General features: G+C 42.5%; 1 protein-coding gene and 1 pseudogene across 1 annotated transcript in view; both read right to left on the bottom strand.

Annotated features, from left to right (window-relative positions):
- LOC144578709 (uncharacterized) overlaps positions 1 to 21,092 on the bottom strand; it is a 141,898-nt gene that overhangs the window by 90,039 nt on the left and 30,767 nt on the right. The window lies entirely within an intron of this gene.
- Positions 15,551 to 16,765, bottom strand: LOC100414201 (homeobox protein NANOG-like; annotated as a pseudogene).

Below are 21,092 nucleotides of genomic sequence, written 5' to 3'. Positions count from 1 at the left end.
GCATGAAAGTTAATGTACCTTTGTATTGTGTCTCTTCACTTAATACTATATTGTGAGCGTTTCTGTGATCACTGGGATTATCACAGCATAATGACTTCAGAGTATTCCAGCAAGGGGGATGGACACAGAGTACTAATTTAGTGGCAGGACTCTCTCATGGGTCAGTGCTATGATGAGACAGCACATTCCTTAGTGATCTGAAAGAGGTCTCACTTCTGGTTTCCCCTGACTCTGTGGTGGCATATGAATAATAAGCTAAAGGTGACCTGTTGAGAAAGTGTCTTGCAAACTGTGTGTCGTGTGACAAGGCAGGAGCACAGTGGATTGGTATCAGCTTGGATGTGAGGTTCTGCTCATGATTTGTGTTCAGCGACCCAAGAAAATTCGTCATATGATCAACATTCCAGGAGGGATACTGCTCATTTCTTCCCTCTGCCTGGATTACCGTTGCTCCTCTTTCTGCTTGAGAATTCATTCTTTAACTCTCAGATGGCTAGAGGAATGTTCCTCTGCCTTGTGCATCTGTGGATACATTTTCCTGTTATTCAGGGGCTGAATGAACTCTGTTCCCTGTCTCCTGATTAATATGTTGAAGCACTAACCCTCAGTACCTCAGAATATGACTGTACTTGGAGATAAGGCCTTTAAAAAGGTAGTTAAGTTAGAACTGGGTTGTTAGGATGGGCTCTAATCCAATATGACTGGTGCACTTATAAGAAGCGATTAGAACACAGACCCACACAGCCAAAGGAATGACCATGTGAGCATACAACTGGAAGGCAGCCATCCTCAAGCGGAGGAAAGAGGGATCAGACAGAGCCAGACCTGCCAACACTTTGATCTTGGACTTCTAGCCTCCACAATTATGAGCAAATAAATTTCTGTTGGTTGTTTAAGCCACTCAGGCTGTGGTATTTTGCTGTGGCAGCCCTAACAAGTGAATCCATCGGTGGAAGAGAGGACTAAAAAATGGGCCAGGTAGGGGCATTTATGGCGGCAGAGTAGCACTTAATTTTTGACCTCCCTCCCCCACCACCTTACTTCATTTCTAAAATGTTGCACTGGCAACAAAACTAACATTTGGATAAGATGACCCATCTGCAAGGCCCCTTTCAGCACTGACATTCTAAGCTCCTGAACACCATTTGATTTTCTGTTAGTTATTTATCACTCAGGTTAAAGCAGCACCACCTCAATAGATTTGGCTCCCTTCTGATCAGTTCTCCTTATGCAGCCAGAGTGTTTGCAGAAATCTGATAGTATCACATGAACATTCTGCAAGGGCTGCCCATCTCCTTCAGTGTAAAGTCTGACCACCTCAGCATGGCCCACATGGCCCTTCCTTACCTGGTCCATGCCCTTCTCCAGACCTGGCATCTCCCAACCTGCCCTCCAGCCATGCTCAATTATGAGGAACTAATAGTTCTTCAATGCACCATAATCTCTCACACTCTGTGTCTTTGCATATGCCACATTTCTTGCCTAGAATGTCCCCCTCTGTCCTCCTTCTTGGTTAGTTCTGCTCACTTTTAAGAACTGGCTCAGGCACTTTCTTCTTGGAAATCTACCAGCCCCATTTTTCTTCTTTTCCACCCTCAATCCATTTGGACTAAGAAGCTTTGGGTCCCATTAGCTCCATCATAGCCTTAATCACACTACTGGATAAAGTGGGGGGGCTCCAATATTCAGTATAAGTACCCTTTGAAAAGAATGCTGATAATAGTAAGAAATGGTCATATTGGAGTCTCTAAATCGGAAGGGTTGATATTGCTTGTCAGAAACTTGCCCTAAAATCAAGTCTCAAAGAATACGTGAGTCAGAGGGCAATGTGAAGCAGTGAGTCAGGAAATACACAGACAGCAGGGTTTCTATCAATTTGCCAAACATCTATTGAGCATTGTTAGAGGCATGGCTTAGTGCTGAGCAGAAACTGGAACTTACACTGAGATGCCACTATTCAGAGGAACAGTAGCAAGTTAGAAATGGTCTGATCACCCCTTTCCCTGTGGGAAGCCAGGGGCCAGGTGGAGAAAAGTATGGGGAAAGGTCAGCCTCCCAGGCGTGGGTCTCATAGAACTGAGACTCTGGAGGAAGTGCTACTTACCAGGACCTTCCAGTGTTCTGAATTCAAGGTTTGCACCAAGACAAGAAAGAGATCTGCGGCAGATATTAAGAGATAGAGCATGCAGTCTTGGGGTTAAAGAAAGGGGATGGTTGGGCAGGTATAACTCAGGAGACCCAAGTTGAATTCCTGCATCTGCAACTAGTAGCTTTATGCCATTGGGCAACTTATTTAATAAATTAATTAATTTGAACTACTGTTTTGTACGTCATGAGAAAACTCATATCTATCTTGCCTACTTCTGAAGATGTATGTATCAAATAAGAAAATGTCTATAAAAGAGCTCTGCAAACTACAAAACCTGGGCACAGCAAGGCGCTATGAATGAGAGGCGTCCATTCTGCAAAGGGGCAGGCACTGGGGCTGTGGCCTTCCTGGGCCTGCAGGGGCAGGCAGAGAAGGGGTTGCTCTTGGCAGAGGGAATATGTGGGCAGATCCTGGCAATGGGCACTGGCAACAAAACTAGGGTTGCTGGCATTGGTGAGCACCCATCTCAGGAATGACATAATTGGGGCTGGGAAAAGTCCAGGGGAGAACTAAGTGCTGAAGGGAAAGGAGCAAGTCTCAGAAGAGCATACATTGATGGGATAAGAATTCCCACTCATACAAAGGAAAAGCTTGAGACTTTGTGAATGAATTTAAACGAAGTATTAAGTCAGCAATAGTAAAATAGAATGAAACAGTAAAGAGGTAAAAAGTTCAGGATGGATCTAGATGTTTGTGGATGATAAAATCAAAATGGATTATTGAGCTGCTTGGAGGACATCTAGGGTAAATCACTACCACACAGTCTCTGTTATGGATTCCCAAGCTTTTTCAAAATAGCCTTTTGTTACCTCTTGTGAGCCTACGGTTGGATAGCTGCTAAGTCTAATGTCTATTTTCTTTTATTGAGACAGAGTCTTGCTCTGTTGCTAGGCCGGACTGCAGTGGCATGATCTCAGTTCACTGCAACATCCGCCTCTGGGTTCAAGTGATTCTCCTGCCTCAGCCTCTGGAGTAGCTGGAACTACAGGTGTGTGCCACCACACTCAGCTAATTTTTGTATTTTCAGTAGAGACGGGGTTTCACCTTGTTGGCCAGGATGGTCTCCATCTCCTGGCCTCAAATGATCCACCTGCCTCAGCCTCCTGGAGTGTTGGGATTATAGGCCTGAACCACTGTGCCTGGCCCTGATGGTTTTATAAAGGGGTATTCCCTTGCATGCGCTCTCTTGTCTGCTGTCATGTTAAGATGTGACTTTGCTCCTCCTTTGCTTTCCACCATGATTGTGAGGCCTCCCAAGCAATGTGGAATTGTGAGTCAATTAAACCTCTTTCCTTTATAAATTAGCCACTCTAGGGTAGCACCGTGAGAACTAATACATCATCCAACCAAACAATAATACTGATCACTTTGTGAGACATAAAGTTGAAGAAGAGATGGTTCCTGCATAGAGGTAATTTGTTGTTCATATAGGAGACAAACAATTTTGTAAAAAAGCTGTAAGATAAGGTAGAGAAAGAAAAGTCCTATAAAAGAGGCAAGAGTGCTATGGGGGTTCAGATTACTTCCATTAGGGTGATCTAAGACAGTTTTATGGAGGAGGCAGCAGATGAGTTGAGCCTTCAGGACTGACTATTCAGGAGGCAAGGATTCCGGAAAGCATGAAGCTTGTAGGAGGAACAAAGCATGGTTTGACCTGAGTAGGGTGAAGAAAGAATGAAGGAAATGGGAAAGAAGCTTAGGCTTGGCAGTTTGACCACATAGGGCAAAGCTCTGAACAAAAGTATCAGTTGTTTGGTTTAACTTTTGCCATAAACAAGTGATGTCACATAAATGTTTTTGCTTTAGCCAGAAGTTCTCAGAAGGCCAGAACAGAGGATCAAATTTATATCTTTATGTAAAAGACATTTCAAGGAAACTAAGCTCTTTACTTCTCTGTCAGGAGCAACTATGAACCACAAGTATCAGATACATCATCTTAGCTGATTGGAAAAAGAAGATGAAAACTCCAGCCAAAGCCACCAAATAAAGGAGTGTGTGTATGTGGGAGAAATAAGCTGCAATGATCTGTGATTGGTCCACTAGCTTGGGATTGCCTGATTGGATGCCCATTCAATGGCTGTGGAGTGTCATGAGGATGGAGACCAGTGTCACTGACCAACCATCAGCATAGTCTTAATTAAATATTAGTATTACACTGAGAAACAGTGGCTAATGGCAGTCACTATAGTGAATTTGCCCAGATGATTTCTGCTAACACAAAAATTAGACTCGTCTGAAGGACTCTATTAAGAATTTTTGTACTTTTCAGTTCCAATTTGATCTTAAATTCTCTGGGATTAATGCTAAGACTGGGTGGAAATAGTGCAAAAATTCCAAGGAGCAAATGTGTAATGGAAATGGAGAAACTAGCCTATACTTGGTGAGTAGGCTAGTCCATGTACATAAGTGTTGATTAAAACAATTTATCAAATCAGGTGAGAAATGCTAGGAAGGACAAGAAAGTGCCAGAAAGAGAAGAAAGACTTTCCAATTTCTATACTCACAATTACTCACGTTATGTTAGACATAAAGATATAAAAAATAATAAATTGTTCTCTATGATCCTAACAAAGTGTTATAAGGAGGGGCTGGTGAATAGGAAATGTTCACTTAGTCATCCATTGACTCATTTCTTCCCTGGGAACTACAGAAGCAAGCTCATCTTCTTTTATATATGTTTGCTTGTTTTTGTTTTTGCTTTAATACATGAAAGTTATAGAATATTCAAACTAGATCATTTGATATCAATTTATTCATTCATTAGTTTAAATGAATATTTACTGACTGATGACAATGTACCAAGTGCTGGGTATTCAATGGGATATTCAGATTGCCCAAAGGGGCTTATATTCCAGTGGAGAGCACAGACTAAGAGCAAGTAAAAAGAAAAATTGATAAATCAAATAATTACAAACCATATTAAGTTAAGAAGGAGTCAAACAATAGGCTTAAATAGAGAAAAAGGAGATCAGAAAGGGAATGGAGGTGCAGAAAGGTGAAGAGGTCTACCCCAGGTCACCACAGTTAGTGGTAGGGCCAGAACCCCCATCTCCTAACTGCTAGGATCTTTTGACTATGTCACCTGTGCTATCTGTTTTGACATGGAATCTGCCTTCTGTTCTTTGGTAATCTGTGTGGATACTGAGTGATCTCTTGGCTGGTTTCTAAAAGCAGATGGGAGAGCTGAGTAGGGGGAGAGGAGAGGTTTAACAGCTGGAGGTGTGCTACATGCTTCTACCTGTCTCTAAACAACTCACAGAGATGGGACACGGCAAACTTTCTGGTCGAGATGGTTTGGCTGTGTCCCCACCTAAATCTCATCTTGAACTGTAGCTCCCATAATTCTCATGTGTTGTGTGAGGGACCCAGTGGGAGATAACTGAATCATGGGGAGCAGTTTCCCCTATACTGTTCTCTTGGCAGTGAATAAGTCTCATGAGATCTGATAATTTTATAAGGGGTTTCCCCTTTTCCTTGGCTCTCATTCTGTTTGTCTGCCTCCATGTAAGACGTGACTTTCTCCTTCCACCATGATTGTGAGGACTCCCTAGCCATGTGGAACTGTGAGTCCGTTAAACCTCTTTTTCTTTATAAATTACCCAGTCTCAGGTATATCTTTGTCAACAGTGTGAAAACAGACTAATATACTGCTTTTCCAATATGCATCAGACTAGTCCACCATGTTCACTGCCTTCTGCAGACTCGATGAACACATGTCAAGACCTCTAATTAGGATGGGAGAAAAGGACTATAACTCTCTGACAACTTTTTGTAAAGAAATACTTCAATTTCCAATCATATTTCAACCCAAACCCTTTTATATCTCAGAGGTATGTGAGGAATAAGGGTAATAAAACTGGGCTAGCCATGTCCCTTGCAAGTTTTGCTTGGTTGGCTTCAGCCACCACCAAGATAGAAAGAGTCCCATGAAATATCCTGTTATTACTATTATAAATTATGCATTTCTTATAATTCCCTCAAGAGCTCCCTTTTTATACCCTTCACTCCCAAAGACTTGAGAGCTTTTAAATTTGCATTTAAAGAGAAAACTTTAAGAATCTGAGAAGTGTGTAGGCTGAGCTTTTTATTGTTCAGAATTGTAGATAACAATTCATTAAAGGTGTATCAATCTTTAAAATTGAGATAGAAAATAAAATAAGAATAAAAAAGGGCATAGCCTCATCAGGGCTATCCCAAATGTCGTGGGGCAGAGATCTACTAACACACTCTATTGCTTCACTAATACCATAAATCAATTTTACCCTGACTTCTCTGCCAAACTTCAGCAGACAGCCACAAGAGCAAGATTTATATACCTTTTCCTGAATGAGGGTGAACCATGTGATATAAATGTTTGAAGGGAGAACTAAGGAAGGGAATAGGGACCGAGCTCTACCATATGTTGTTGGAAATCTGATTTAAAGTTTCCCGAGCAGTTGGAAGTAGGGACCAGGAATTATAGCGCTTTTTAATTCAAACTCCTAAATTGTGTGACTTCTAAATTTGGGATTTCTACACAGCCCTTCAGAAGGACTGAGATACCTATATTTTTCTATCCTTAGGCTTGCCAAAGAAATATAAACAGTTTAAAAAGCATAATATACTCTATTTTGAAGTAATGAAATTACTTATTGTTGATGTGTAGTCATTTAAAGCATTAGTATTGATTAAACAAGAAGTTAATTTAGCAAATAATTACTGACTACCTAATATGTTCCTTACACGTGAATACCTTACATTGAATACAATGATAACAAGGAGATTCACCATCACAGAATTTTATAATTTGGCATCAGGAGTCAGATAAATAAAATGACAGTTAAATGTGTTATGAAAAGGCAGGAGAAGTCCAGATCTTAAGTATAAGACCACATAAGCAGCCCTTAATTCTGACTGGAGCATGGTGGTAGTGCCAAGGAGACTTCCTGGAGGAGGTTACATTTGCACTGAGGTCTGGAGGGTGACTAGGAGTTAGTCAGATGCATAGGAGAGACGAGTATTCAAAGAATACACATATTAAAAATGTAAATAAAGGAGGCCCATTTGAGATTCAGAATTCTTTGATCATCAAATTATAAACTAGATACTCCATGCAAACAGATTTTTTTCTAAAGTATTTGGGAGCAATGAAGAGATAAAGAACAAAGAGCCAGTTTGGCATCCAACGTCCCTAAAGATGATGCAGAAGCCTCACTGTGCTTGCACATGTTGGTATCTGTCTCTGGTCATAGCTGCTCTAATGGGAACAGGCACACCCCAAGGCCCCCTGGGAGTGGGATCTGTTACTGACAGTCCTAAAAAGGATGCCAACCCAACAGATATAATCCAAGGAGTCAGAGCAGGAGTGAAACTTAAAGATGAAGATGCTCTAAAACCCGGTGGCTATCACCACCTTCAAGGAGGGGTGGATAGGGTGTGAGTGTGCTCAACTCTGCAATTTCCCTATGGCCTCTGCTGACTTCAGTTTTGGAAGATAAATATGCATTACAAGAGTTGAGAAATACCTAGCTCTATCTTTCTAGAACATTTTACCCTGACTTCTCTGCCAAACTTCAGCAGGCAGCCACAATAGCAAATACCTATTGTATTTGCCTTCTGCAGACTCAATGAACACATGTCATCCAGGTAGTTCCCCACCCCCAAATTTTCAAGTATTATGAGTCAAATGGAAGGTGCTCAGTAAATGCTCATTAAATCAGTTAATTAACAGGCCAGTTTGCTCAAAGGCAGGAGGCTTATTGTAGATTGGATGGCATTTGGGGCCTGGCTTTCACTTGTCTTCCTACAGCCTCCCTTTGTCTTTCTTCTAGCATTCTCTGCTGAGCGGAGTCAACACCTGCTCATCCTTAAAGACTGACTGGAAAACTACAAATTCTCGCTGCAAAATGGGAAACTCCCTTCTCCAGGTTCTCATGGCACTTGTCCATGCCATGACCTACTTTCCCAACCAACTGTACTGGAGTGATTTGTCCCTGTGTTCGTTAACTCCTTTCAGAGCCCTTGTGTGTCTCATTCAGCTCCTGTTTCGACAGTGCCTAGCGTGGTGCCTTCCTGGGGAGGGTTAACAGCTGTGCTGTGAGTCATTAAATCTCACTGTCCATATATTGAATACTAATTATACACAGTGTTTTCCTCCAGCATACTTCGGATCATAGTTCAACACCTCTCAGCAACTTGGCTAAGGGGCCCTGCACTTCCCTCCCCAGCTGATGCTGCCATGGTTTTGGAGGGGCCAGGATAGGGCTTGAGCCCTCAGAGAGCTTTGGCATCATGTTGCTGGGAACAGAGTAGCTCTTATGGGTTCCCTAATTGGAGAGCTTTGAATTGAGGACCTGACACAGCCAAGTAAAGAGTGCCCCTCTAGCATAGAGGAGGCTCACACATGGGGCTCTATGATTGTTTTCCAGAAGTGTGTTATTTATTTTTTCTTTATTTGACACAGAGTCTCACTCCATGGACCAGGCTGGAGTGCAGTGACATGATCATAGCTCACTGCAGCCTCAAACTCCTGAGCTCTAGCTCTCCTCCTGCCTCAGTCCCTCGAGTAGCTGGGACTACAAGTGCATGCCACCACCCCACGCTAATTACATTTTTTCTTTTTTTTTTTTTGTAGAGATGGGTTCTTGCTATGTTGCCCAGGGTGGTCTCAAACTCCTTAACTCAAGTAATCCTTCTGCCTTGACCTCCCAAAGTGCTGGGATTACAGGCATGAGCCACTGTGCCCGGCCTGTGTGTTACTTTTCTATTGAGTAAGAGCAATCCTTGTGAAGAAGAAAGGCTGCTGCTAGCCTGACCTAAAGCCTTTTTAGAGACTCCTGAGATGTTAAAAAATGGTGAAATGTCAAGTGTTTTCATGCTAAGAGGTAGATGCTTTTAGTGAGTAACATTTCAGTGTGATTGTGCTATTAGCAAGGATTTATTTTTGAAAATCATTACTTCAGAGGATGGTGATTAAGCATGGGGACACTGGAGCCTGGACAGCCTGAGTTCATATTCTGAAGAGCATTTATTAGCCATGTGATCTTGGGCACATGATGTGGTCTTTCTGTACCTCAGTTTCCAATCTGTAAAATAGGCATATAAGTATCTCCTCATAGGGTTCTTGTGGGGTTAAATGTAGGCCTTAGAGAGGTACCTAGATTCTTACAACAGTCTGCACTATATAAGGGTTAGTTATTACTATTGTTGTTACTGTTTTAATGTACTCCAAGCAGTGTCATCTGGTTGACACTGTTGAGTTTTGTCTTGAATGCCATTTTCTTTTACACTTGTCAGGCTATAAGTTCTTTTGATGATAATTTCAAAATTCTAAGTTTAAGGCCCTTTGTGAACTGAGTCCTTGGCCAGATGGCATCTTGGCATCCCATTGTGAAATGGGATGTCTGCCCCTGCTTCTGAGAGTGATAGGGGTTCCACTTCACACCTTCCACTCAAGGGAGCGCTCCCTCCTTGCCCTCAGTGGCACACAATCTCAGGAACAAGGCTGTGGCTGGGCTTCTGGGATGAAAATTCAGTGGCTAAGGGCAGGGTGGTGAGGGTGACCCCCCAAAAAAAGCTGCAGACATACTGGTTGTTGGGTTCAGTCAATCATTCAGCTGATCACCAGGGTGTGGCTCTTTCCTTTCCTTTGAACATCAGATTCCGTTCTCCCTCCTGCTAAAGTTAAAAGTGATTGTGTGTCCAAATGGCATGGAACAAGTTGTACATTGCTAACAGGCTCCCAGGGGCAATGCAAAGGGCCCATATACCAGTACTTGCAGTACCCGCAGAGGACTGTGGTAATCTCTTTCCCTATATATAGCTGTGACTGTCACCATCCAACTTGTGGGTGGTATGCTGTCGCCACCTGCATACCTTACAGAATTCATGTGTCACTTAACATCTTCCTGCTGCTTCCCTAGCTAGGGCCTTATATGTAGGAAGAGTGGCACAAAACTGGCATGAAAGCTGAGTGAGTGGGACCCAGGACACAGACAGGGGTGTCTTCACCTCCAGGGTCACACTGAGCTTTGTGGTGACCTTGGCTCCTACCCCATGGCCAGAGTTCTGCTGCTGGCACCAGCACCCCAATTTAGATGCCTGCTCTGCACCCTGCTAAATCTTGGCCACATTCCAGCACCACCAATTATTTTCCTAGCAGCAGTGAGGCGGCAGTCACAACGCAGAGGTGTGTGGGTGGCTGCTCTGTGTTTCTAGGCCTGTGCTGCTGGGGAGCATTCCTGCAAAATCCCTGCCATTCTCCACCCAGTGGCAGGGGCAGTGGCACCTTGGGAGCTTTAAGGCATGAAGTGCAAATGAGAGGAAGGCGTTTATTTTTGGCAAAACATTCCCAATCATGACAATGGCTGTGAGGAGACATTTTCCCAAAGCCTATGAGCTGCTGGTGAACATCATTAACTGCTGGCAAGCATGCCATTACTTTATGCCTCATAAGCGTGGGCACCTGGTGAGGTTTGGGCGTAGGATGCCCATTGATTGAGTTATTTCTAGGGCAATTATATTCCTGGTTTCTCTTCCTGCAGGAAAAAAAATTACCCACGTCAAAGTAGCACATTAGAGCGCCCTAGATTTCTAATGTGTTTTTCCTGGAGCAGACAATGAGCCTTACCCACCACCTGGTGAGGATAGATAGGTGGACAGGGGGCAGCTGAATGTGTTCAGCTCCCTGGGCCTCCAAACCCAAGCAGGCAGGGCACTTGGCCTTGAAGTTTTCAAATTTCTAACTGGGAAGGACAACATTTAAAAATTGTACTGTGATTATTGAGAAAGACTTAAGTAAAAAAAAATTGCTAGCATTTGTACTCTGCATATAATCAGAAGAAATTCTCTAAAGAAATGGTTTCCAAACTATATTTTTAAATGGGAGGGATTTTTTAAAAAAATGTGAAATCTTATGCTATACAACATACAATGACAACAACACAAACAAAAACAACAGGAAACCCTCCCTGTCGGTACTAGAGGCTGCACCAACTCTTTCTCCAGGTTCTTGGAGGTGGCGCCACAGATTTCCAACATCCATGGTGGTGCTAAACCCTCTCTTTGGTTTGATTTCAGTTATCCCCCTCATTCCCCAAGCTTTCCTGACTTAATCTCTCAGATTTGCAAGCGGGCCTTGTCTTTGGGGCAATCAGATGTCCTCAGTGAGTTTTGACACAGAAGCTCCAGAAGCCTGGGCAATTTATTCTGCCTGATTCCAGTGCTGAGATATGGGGTGCATGGAGATCTGAGAATCCTGTCCTCATCTGTCTTGGTGATGGCCAGTGCTTGGCAAAGATTAGTAATTTGTTGAATCATCTGTTATTCAATACATATGAACTGCACACCTTCTCTATGCTGCCAACATCCCTGATTGAGCTCATGGATCTTAAATTCTCAAGTGGGAAGAGGAAAGAAATAAGGAGACAAACAAGCCAACAAAAACGATTATTTCAGTTAGTGATAAGTACTATGAAGAAAAGAAAGCAGGTTAATGGGATAGAGAAAGATTGACAGGTCAGATGGACTTGGGGTGGGAGCTGGGGAATCGTTCTTTAGATTGGGGCTTACCAAGGAGTAACATTTAAGCTGAGACCTGAATGGTGAGAAGATATCCAGCCAAGAGAAAGCCCACGGTATTCCTGGCAGAGGAAAGAGGAGGTGTATCCCCTGAGGGGAAACATGCCTGGCTTGTTTGAAGAGCAGAAAGCTGGCTAGTGTGACAGAGACCTTAGGGACCTGAGGGAACCATGGCACAAAATGTAGACAGAGGCAATATAGAAGGCCTCATCACACAGGCCAAGGCTAGGCCTTTGGGTTTCATTCTAGGAGTAAGGGGACTGCATTGGAGGATTTTTAAGGTTTTCTCTCACCTGAGCCTCATTCCATTCTTCCAGTGTGTGGAATCACATCCAAAACATGTGCAAATTTAGTATTGCCACCCTGTTAACGACTAAAACCTACAGCTTCAGCACCATAAGATGGGTGGGGGGGAGAGAGAGAGAGAGAGAGAACCAAACAAAAACAAAAAACCCCACAGCTACCTCAAATGGAGAAAATAATGGGATTGTAAAGAAACCATGAATGCTAGAATTTATTCATTTGACAAATTTTGTTGATACTCAGGCTTTAAGCTGTGTGACCTTTGGCAAGTCACAAACTTCTCTTTGCCTAACTTTTCTCATCTGTAAAAGGGGAAGAATAATAGTACTTCTCTTATAATGTTGCTTTAAGGATAAAATGTTTGTAAAATGTGTAGAAGACATGGTAAACATGGTATGTATTTTCTATTATTCTATATGCAAAGGCACCATTGACTGGTACATTTGTTCATCTATTTCATAAATATTTCTTGAGTACCTGCCATGTACTTGGTGCTATATCAAGTGCTGAGATGTAATTGTGAAAAGGTCAGACTTGGTCCCTGCCTGGCACCTGGTTTGTTGCACCTTACTCTATGTAAAAAGAGGCATGGGGTTACTGAAGAGGGACCCACCAGTTTTGGTCAATGTATGTGGAAGAGGGCCAGGAACGGTGCAGGGGTTGCTTTATTACACCAGGAGCCACTGGGAGTCTAACACAGGTCCTATTCCCTGGAAGCCCCCCTGGAGTCTGCAGATAATGTTCAAATATAAAGAGAATTTCCTTGGAAGAACCATCTGGTGGGGGTAAGCATGGGTATCCATGGGTCCTCAGCCTCTGCTGCCATTTAGTTAGCTGACATCATGTTATCACTGAGTCCTCTTATATCCTAAGTCTTGATTTAGACTTGGTACTCAGGGAAGGCTTTATTGTGTCTCAGCTCTAGTCTTTGCTCCCAGCTTCTACTCCAATTGGTATCCCAAACAAAGGGTACTATTATAGTCCATGCGGGCTGCTATAACAGAATGTCATAGACTGGAGCCTGATAAACAACAGAAATTTATTTCTCATAGTTCTGGAGGCTGGAAAGTCCAATGTCAAAGCACCTGCAGATTCGGTGTCTGCTTAGGTTCATTTCCTGGTTCACAGATGGTGCCTTCTAGCTGTGTCCTCACTTGGCATAAGGAGTAGGAGCTCTCTGGTGTCCCTTACCCATCCCATTCATGAGAGTAGTGCCCTCATGACTTAATCACTTCCCAAAGGTCCCACCTCGAAATACCATCACACTGGGGCTTAGGTTTTAACATTGAATTTTGAGGAAACACAAACATTTAGAACATAGCAGGTAGGTATCTCTTTTCCCAACTTAGGCATGGCCACCAGGCAGGTTCCAAAAGGACAGTATGAGGCATGAATATGTGGTGAGCTAAATTAGCTTCCCAAATGAAAGCAAGAGTTATTTGCAGGTTCCTAACAGTCTAGACTCAGACAAGTTATTATTTTAACATTGTACCAGTTCCTTGATTCATAGAGCAGAAAGGGTCGGAGAGCTCACTTGAAGAAAAGCACCTTAGAGATCTTTCTAAATGACAATGATTCTCACATTGCTCCCCCTTGAAAAGTGTTCTGCAGCTCTTAATAGCTTTCGAGGTGGTCTGGTCACCTTGGTGCCTGGTCTTCATGATGTGGTTTCTCTATACTGCAGTGACTGGGCCCCTTCATACTCTTCTCCCTCCTTCCTAAATTTCCTACCATACCTACTATCTTAAGTTCTCCCAGCATGCCCTGCTTCTCTCTCTGCCCCTCCTGCTATCCCTCAGCCAGACTTATTTTCCCAAGGACACCTAATCAACTTTTAGGATTCACTTGGTATCATCTCCTCCAGAAAGTCTTCCTTCCTCTCTCAACATTAGATCATGCTCTCTGGACCGCAGCACTCCGCACACTGCGTAGGCTGTCTCCTTGGGTGCCTTCCTGTGAGGAAGGCTTCACCTTTACATCTCTGTAGCTCCCCTGGGCTTAATAAATGACTCTTAAGTGAAATATGATAACTATTTTCTAAAATTCTTATTGAAAATTAGTACATTCCTATTTGTCACTTCTTATGTTTCAGTTTTAGTGTTAGAGGAAGAAAATAGTCATTATTCCTATAAAAGGCCTTGGAACTCTAAGACACTCTTGTGTGGCTTATTTTTTGCTGTGATATGTCTTTCGGATGGTAATTGATTCTCCTTTCTCTGATGCACACTCAGTATCTTATGATTACAACTGTTTGGAATGTCCAGTAGGGTTGATTTCCCTAGTTTTCTTTTTTGAGGGAGGATCTTTCTCTGTTGCCCAGGCTGGAGTGCAGTGGTGCGATCTCAACTCACTGCAACCTCTGCCTCCTGGTTCAAGCAGTTCTTGTGCTCAGCTTCCTCCTGAGTAGCTGGGACTACAGGTGTGCACCACCACGCAAGTTAATTTTTTTTTTTTTTTGGTATTTTTAGTAGAGATGGGGTTTCGCCATGTTGGCCAGGCTGGTCTTGAACTCCTGACCTCAAATGATCTGCTTAGCTCAGCTTCCCAAAGTGCTGGGATTACAGGCATGAGCCACTGCACCTGGCCTATTTCCCGTTTTTTGACTGGACCTGAACCAAAAGTAGTATTCAAAATCTCTTGTGATTAGGTAAGCATAACAGTTTTCACTACATATAACAGAAACTACATATAACAATACAGCACTGGCTTACACAGAGAAATATATTTCTCTTCTATATAAAAGAAGTCTGAAGGTTGAATGCCATCTTCCATTTCCTAGCAGTGAGGCCTTGGGTAAGTTAGTAACTTTGAAATCCTTCAGATAGCTGTAAAGTAAACTAGTAATATTATCACAGGGCTTTTGTGAAGACACAATGTTTAAACCCTGGTACACAGTAAATATTATTGGTATACAGTAAATATTCAATAAATGTTAGGGAAAAAAAGGCATCTGTTATTTTATTATTACTGTTAGTTGTTTGTTTTCTCAGCCCCTCTTCATGTTTTAGTAAATTAATAAATATCCAGATTTGTGTGATTTTCAGACATTAGCTGTAGGCATCCCTGTGCCACCATGTACTGTAAACAGTTGTTTTAAGTGTTCTGATATGAACCCTGACACAGCAATATCACATCCTCTTGCCCTCAAAGAATCCTTTAGAGGCAGTGCTTCTTGTGGAGACATAAGGCCTTTGCAGGAACTGGATGAGGCCAGCTGCCTTTGTGTCATACCCCTGTAGCCTATAGAGATAACCACCATTGGCTTCCATGGTCATGGGTTATGCATTTCCGGAAGAAGGCATCCATCATGTCTTTTCCACCTACCCCCCACCACCAATTTGTACTTTTTTCCCCTTCCTCTTGAGGTTAGATTCCAAACCCTAAAGATATACAAACTAGCATTAGCTCTAGTTATCTATAGCCAGAGACAGCTTCTATCATGGTGTCCTTAGCAGCCAAGGTTATTAAAATGTTTCTCCAGGAAGATCCAATAGGAAAAAAGAAAGAAACCTCTCTGACTGGGCTCCAACCATACCCCACCCTCTATCAGATTGACTGGATAGGCATAATGGAAACCAGAACACGTGGTTTCCAAACAAGAAAAACCCTATGAGAGAGGGGAAGAGGGGAGAGGAAGGATTTAGCCAGTGCCCAGACTGAAATTGAGTAATATCAATTTCACTCATTTTCCCATATCTTTAGGTTGCATGTTCGTGGAGTAGTTTATGAATAAATCCAGTGCTTGTGGAGTACTAAAATACCTAGTGGTCTGCTGTACTACATTATCGCTTTCCCCAGCAGTTTCCAAGGCAGCCTACAAGTCACTGGTAGGACAATTTGGCTGGAACTGCATGCAGGACTACAGAGATTCCTCTCCACAGTTACAGAAGGGACTGTTCTAGGCCTAATTGCTCCAGGACTGCGAGCACCAGGTCTGAGTGTTCCAGGAGTGGTTGCTCCAGGACTGGATGTTCCGGGTCTGGTTGCTCCATGTTGAATTGCTCCAGGTCTGGTTGCTCCACATTGGAAGGTTCCCAGTCGTGTTTACCAGGCACCTCTGGTGGTAGAAGAGGAGAGGCTGGGGCGGGTAGGTACTGAGGCCTTCTGAGTGACAACATTGCCATTCTTTGGCCAGTTGTTTTTCTGCCACCTCTTAGATTTCATCCTCTGGTTCTGGAACCAGGTCTTCATCTGGAAAGCAGAGTTACATACTTCTTTTTGATTAAGGGAATGTGGGAAGGATTTTCACAATATTGGTCTATTTGTAGCTAAGGTTCAGGATGTTGGAAAGTTCTTGCATCTGCTGAAGGCTGAGGCATTTCTGTCTCTGAATTCTACCATTGAGTGCACACAGCTGGGTGGAAGAGAACACAGTTCTGGTCTTCTGTTTCTTGACCGGGACCTTGTTTTCCTTTTTTGTGGCACTATTCTCTGCAGCAGTGGGTTGTTTGCCTTTGGGACTGCTGGAAGAATCAGGGCTGTCCAGTCTCTATGTGAGGCATCTCAGCAGAAGACATTTGCAAGGATGGATAGTTTTCTTTAGGCCCACAAATCACAGGCATAGGTGAAGATTCTTTACAGTCAGATGCTTCAAAGTAAGGCAGGCTTTGGGGACAAGCTGGATCTACACTCATGTTATTATTGGGGAAGAGGAGGAAAAATTTTAAGATCTGGACTGGAAAAAAGGCTAAGGCAGCTTTAAGACTTTTTTTTCTGGAAGATCTTAGAGAAATATGACCTCCAGGAGTGAAAGTGTCAAGAAGTTGGGATGAAGTGAGTAGCCTCTGCGGCAACAGGAGGCAACCAGCTCAGTCCAGCAAACAAAACAAAACATCATTTCTTTTGATTTGAATTTGGCAATTAAAGTAAGATGACCCAGTGGTTAATGATTCATCTGGATAATGTTTTTAGACAAGGTATTCAAAAAATTCACTTTCTTTGTCTTATCTAAGATCTCCAGAATGAAAAGCCTGAGATAGAGCATGTTTGTGCTATTTCTATTAGAGCAGGATGAAGGGACAAAGGAAGAGAGGCTGGCAGGGAGGGAGGGAGTCAATAGGAGGATGTTACGAAGTTGGTCACTGCTAATTGTTTGATCCCAAGGGACCATCACAACTGTCTTCCAAGAAGCCAAATAAATTATGTATCAGAATAGTCCATTGAAGAGAAGAAAGAGCTATCTGTTCATTGATTCCTGTCTCCAACTGGTCAAAGGTTTGTCCTGTTAAGTGTTAACTTCTCCATACTTTCATTTTGCAAATGCAGAGGTGCCAGGGGACATGTCAGGGTGCCCAGACCTCTGTGTTAAAAGGGAACCCCAAGAGCAAGAAACAGGGAGCACCAAAGGCAGGTAAGGCATGCCCTTTTTACCTATGTGAAGTTGCTCAGAGCCTAATGTAGTACTGTTCTCTGCAGCAGCTGGAACAAGAGACAGGTAAGACTGAGAGAATGTGAAGTGGCCTAAGGAGTATCTGACACATGTTCATTCATTCAACAAGACATTATCACAGACCTGCTATTTGCCAGGTAAGGTGATAAGAAATGGTGATGCAGAAGTGACCAGTACAACACAAGCCCCACATTGAGGGAACTCATGTTTTGGGTTGTAAGCTTAAAAGTAGATAAATATTTACAATAAGGTCTGTTAAAGTAAGTGCTCAACAATTATTTGCTGTTACTAGTTTTATTTGTGGCACTGTTGGAAATGAGTAACAGAGCTCCCAGATATATCTGTTGATGACCTGCTCATAAGCCAGGGCACAAAATGATTCTATGATTCCTTTTTTTTTTTTTTTTTTTCTGAGACGGTGTTTCACTCTTGTTGCCTAGGCTGGAGTACAATGGTGTGATCCTGGCTCACTGAAACTTCCGCCTCTCAGGTTCAAGTGATTCTCCTCCCTCAGCTTTCTGAGTAGCTGGTATTATAGGTATGAGCCACCATGCCCGGCTAATTTTGTAATTTTAGTAGAGACAAGGTTTCTCCATCTTGATCAGGCTCGTCTTGAACTCCCGACCTCAGGTGTTCCACCTGCCTTGGCCTCCCAAAGTATTGGGATTACAGGTGTGAGCCATGACACCTAGTCCATGATTCTTAAAATAATGTATATTTAATATATGCCTATCAGAAATACATTATTAAGTACGATGTTTTAGCCTAAATATGTCAATTTTTAATCCTCAGAGTGCTAAAATGACAAAAAGAATAGAACACCTGAACAGGTGTAGAAGGTCTCAAAAGGGAGTTGAGTTTTAGGAAACTGGCTATAAATGATGTGACCTTATTCCCTAAAATACCTTACAGAGTGGTGAGAACTCAGCTGATTCTCACATTTGTACTGATTGGTTGAGAAGGATGTGAAGTTTAAATTCAGAGCTTCTGCTGACTTAAAAAAAAAAAGGATATGTGCCCCCTTCTATCTTGCTGATTTATGATGCACAGCCTACCCATGAGAATACACCTAGCCAAGAACTTCATTTATGGAGTCATCTAGACCTGGATTCAAATCCTGGCTTCACATGTTCTAGCCGTGTGATCTTGGACAAGTCACTTAATCTGTTTTAAATTTTCTTCTTTATACGTGAAGGTTGTTGTGAGCATTAAAGGAGGTATGTGCAGCACTTAACATAAGGCTGCTTGCTGATAGAGTGTGGGCTCAATACTAATTAGCTCTTATTAGTTTTATTTTGTGCTAACAATGCAGAATACATCTGTTAGCTCCTTTCTTGGGGATTTCTGCTGTATATTCACAAGCAAGGATGAGTGGGTGGGAACATGAAATGGTTGAAGTTCAGCTACAACAGCTGGAAAAGCAATACTGACTTCAACATGGTAGAAATGTATTTCTCTTTTAAAGTCAGGAAGTGGGCTCTTCATGACATCCCCAGAAACTGGCTCCTCGTCTACTCTGTGGCCTCCATTTCCCAGTCATCTCATGGTCCAATATGGTGGCTCTAATTTTAGCCATCAGGTTTTCATTCCAGCCAATGGGAAGGAGGAAGGAGACTGAATAGGACAAAAGGTGATGCTAGCTATTTCTTTAAGAAGGTGCTGCATGAACTTCTGTTTATATCTCATTGACCAACATGTAGTTCCATAGCTTCACTTAGCTGCCAGGAAAAATGTATTATTCTGGGTAGCTGTCCAGCTAAAATTTTTGTTACTATGGAAAAGAGAGAGAATGGAAAGTAGGGGCCAATTATAAGACTGTCACAGAGAGCCACCTTCTGGGGCAGCCAAAGCAGGGAGACTTTTCAGAGTCTGATGGAGCTTAATGACACAGGGGAAAGTGATGATTAAAAGTAGTTGGTGTCTGATAAATTTGATCTTATCAAGAAAATATCATCCAGAATTACTCTAATACTATAAGGGATCTATCCCTGCTTGCTGAACAGCAACACCTCAATATATTGTCCACTGCAATAGCACTGGCAACATGAGACAATAGAGCATTTGAAATGTGGCTAGTCCACATTAAGATGTGCTATAAGCATAACATACACACTAGGTTTTGAAGACTTAGTATAAAAACTGTAAAATAGCTCATTAAGTTTTATCATGCCTACCTGTTGAAGTGATATATTGTCTATATTGGATTAAAGAAATTATATTAAAATTAATTTCACTTGCTTATTTTTACTTTTTATTTATTTTATTTTCAAGACAGGGTCTCACTCTGTCACCCAGGCTGGAGTGCAGTGGCATGATCTCAGCTCACTGCAACCTCCACCTCTGGGGCTCAAGCTATCCTACCACCTCAGCCTCCCAAGTGGCTTACACTATATGTGTGCAACACCATGCCTGGTTAAATTTTTGTATTTTTTTGTGGAGACGGGGTTTTGTCATGTTGCCTAGGCTGGTCTCAAACTCCTGGACTCAAGCAATCTGCCCCCCTCGGCCTCCCAAAGTGCTGGGATTACAGACATGTGCCATTGCACCTGGCCTACTTTTACTTTTTAATTTAAAATTACATATGTCATTTGTGTTATATTTTTACTGGAAAACACTGACTGTCCTAAGTCTAATAGAGCCTGTGTCCTCAGAAAGGAGGTTCTATATAGTCCTGTGAGGGATTGGTCCCTGAATGACTGATTAAATGGATGACAAATTCTCTAACATGAGATTCAAAGATCAAGATTTTGGGTAACATACTTGGAAGTGCTGTCTGAAGAAGATGATTCTGTGTTCCTTGCCCTTGACAGGGCTGTCCCCATAGGGGACAGATCTCAATGTCACCACACACAAGAGCATCTGAGTGGACTCCGCCACATGCTATGGCTCTAGTTCAATGAACCATTCTAGGATTCTATTTTAGGATTACCTTTATCATTTTTATGAACATTTTCCACATAGTGAGAAACTGGCTAATATTGCAAGTGATCTCCTGAAGAGGTGTGGCATGTCTGAACTTCAACTTAGAAAACTGGAATGTTAAGGAAACATATTTGCCAATATAGTCTATGTATTTTCATTTCTCTTCCTGTCAAGGATCCCTAATTATCCAGGACAGTGGTTCTAGTGGTAGCATCAGTATCACTTGGGAGCTTTTTAGAAATGCAAGTTCTCAGGCCCTACCCCAGACCTAACGGATCAAAATCTGTGGTGGGGCCCTGTGGCTCATGCCTGTAATCCTAGCACTTTGGAAGGCTGAGGAGGGAGGGGATCTCTTGAAGCCAGGAGTTTGAGATTAGCCTGGGTGACAAAGTGAGTTGGCATCTCTATAAAAACCTAAGAAAAATCTGTAAAAAATTAAGAAGAAAGGTTGGCTTTATGTGGTGGCACATGCCTGTAGTTCCAGCTACTCAGGAGGCTGAGGTAGGAGGATTGCTTGAGTACAGGAGGTCAAGGCTGCAGTGAGTTATGACTGAGTCAGCCCTAGGTATTGTAAAAGCCCTCCAAATGATTTGACTTAAATTAGTTTGAGAAGCATTAGTTTAAGGCTATAGTTTTTTTGCCACATATATCTTCACCCCCATAAGGCATATTCAGTATTTTTTTAAGTTAAAGGGTCGTCCTGTTTAATGGTGTATACCATGAGGAGATAAACCATGAGAGGACAGCGTACACAGGAATTGTTACTGTTAG

This window comes from Callithrix jacchus, chromosome 12 (assembly GCF_049354715.1).
Source record: "Callithrix jacchus isolate 240 chromosome 12, calJac240_pri, whole genome shotgun sequence".
Classification (NCBI taxonomy): domain Eukaryota; kingdom Metazoa; phylum Chordata; class Mammalia; order Primates; family Cebidae; genus Callithrix; species Callithrix jacchus.
The sequence above is the reverse complement of the archived record's forward strand: the minus strand, read 5'-3'. Positions and strand labels throughout refer to the sequence as shown.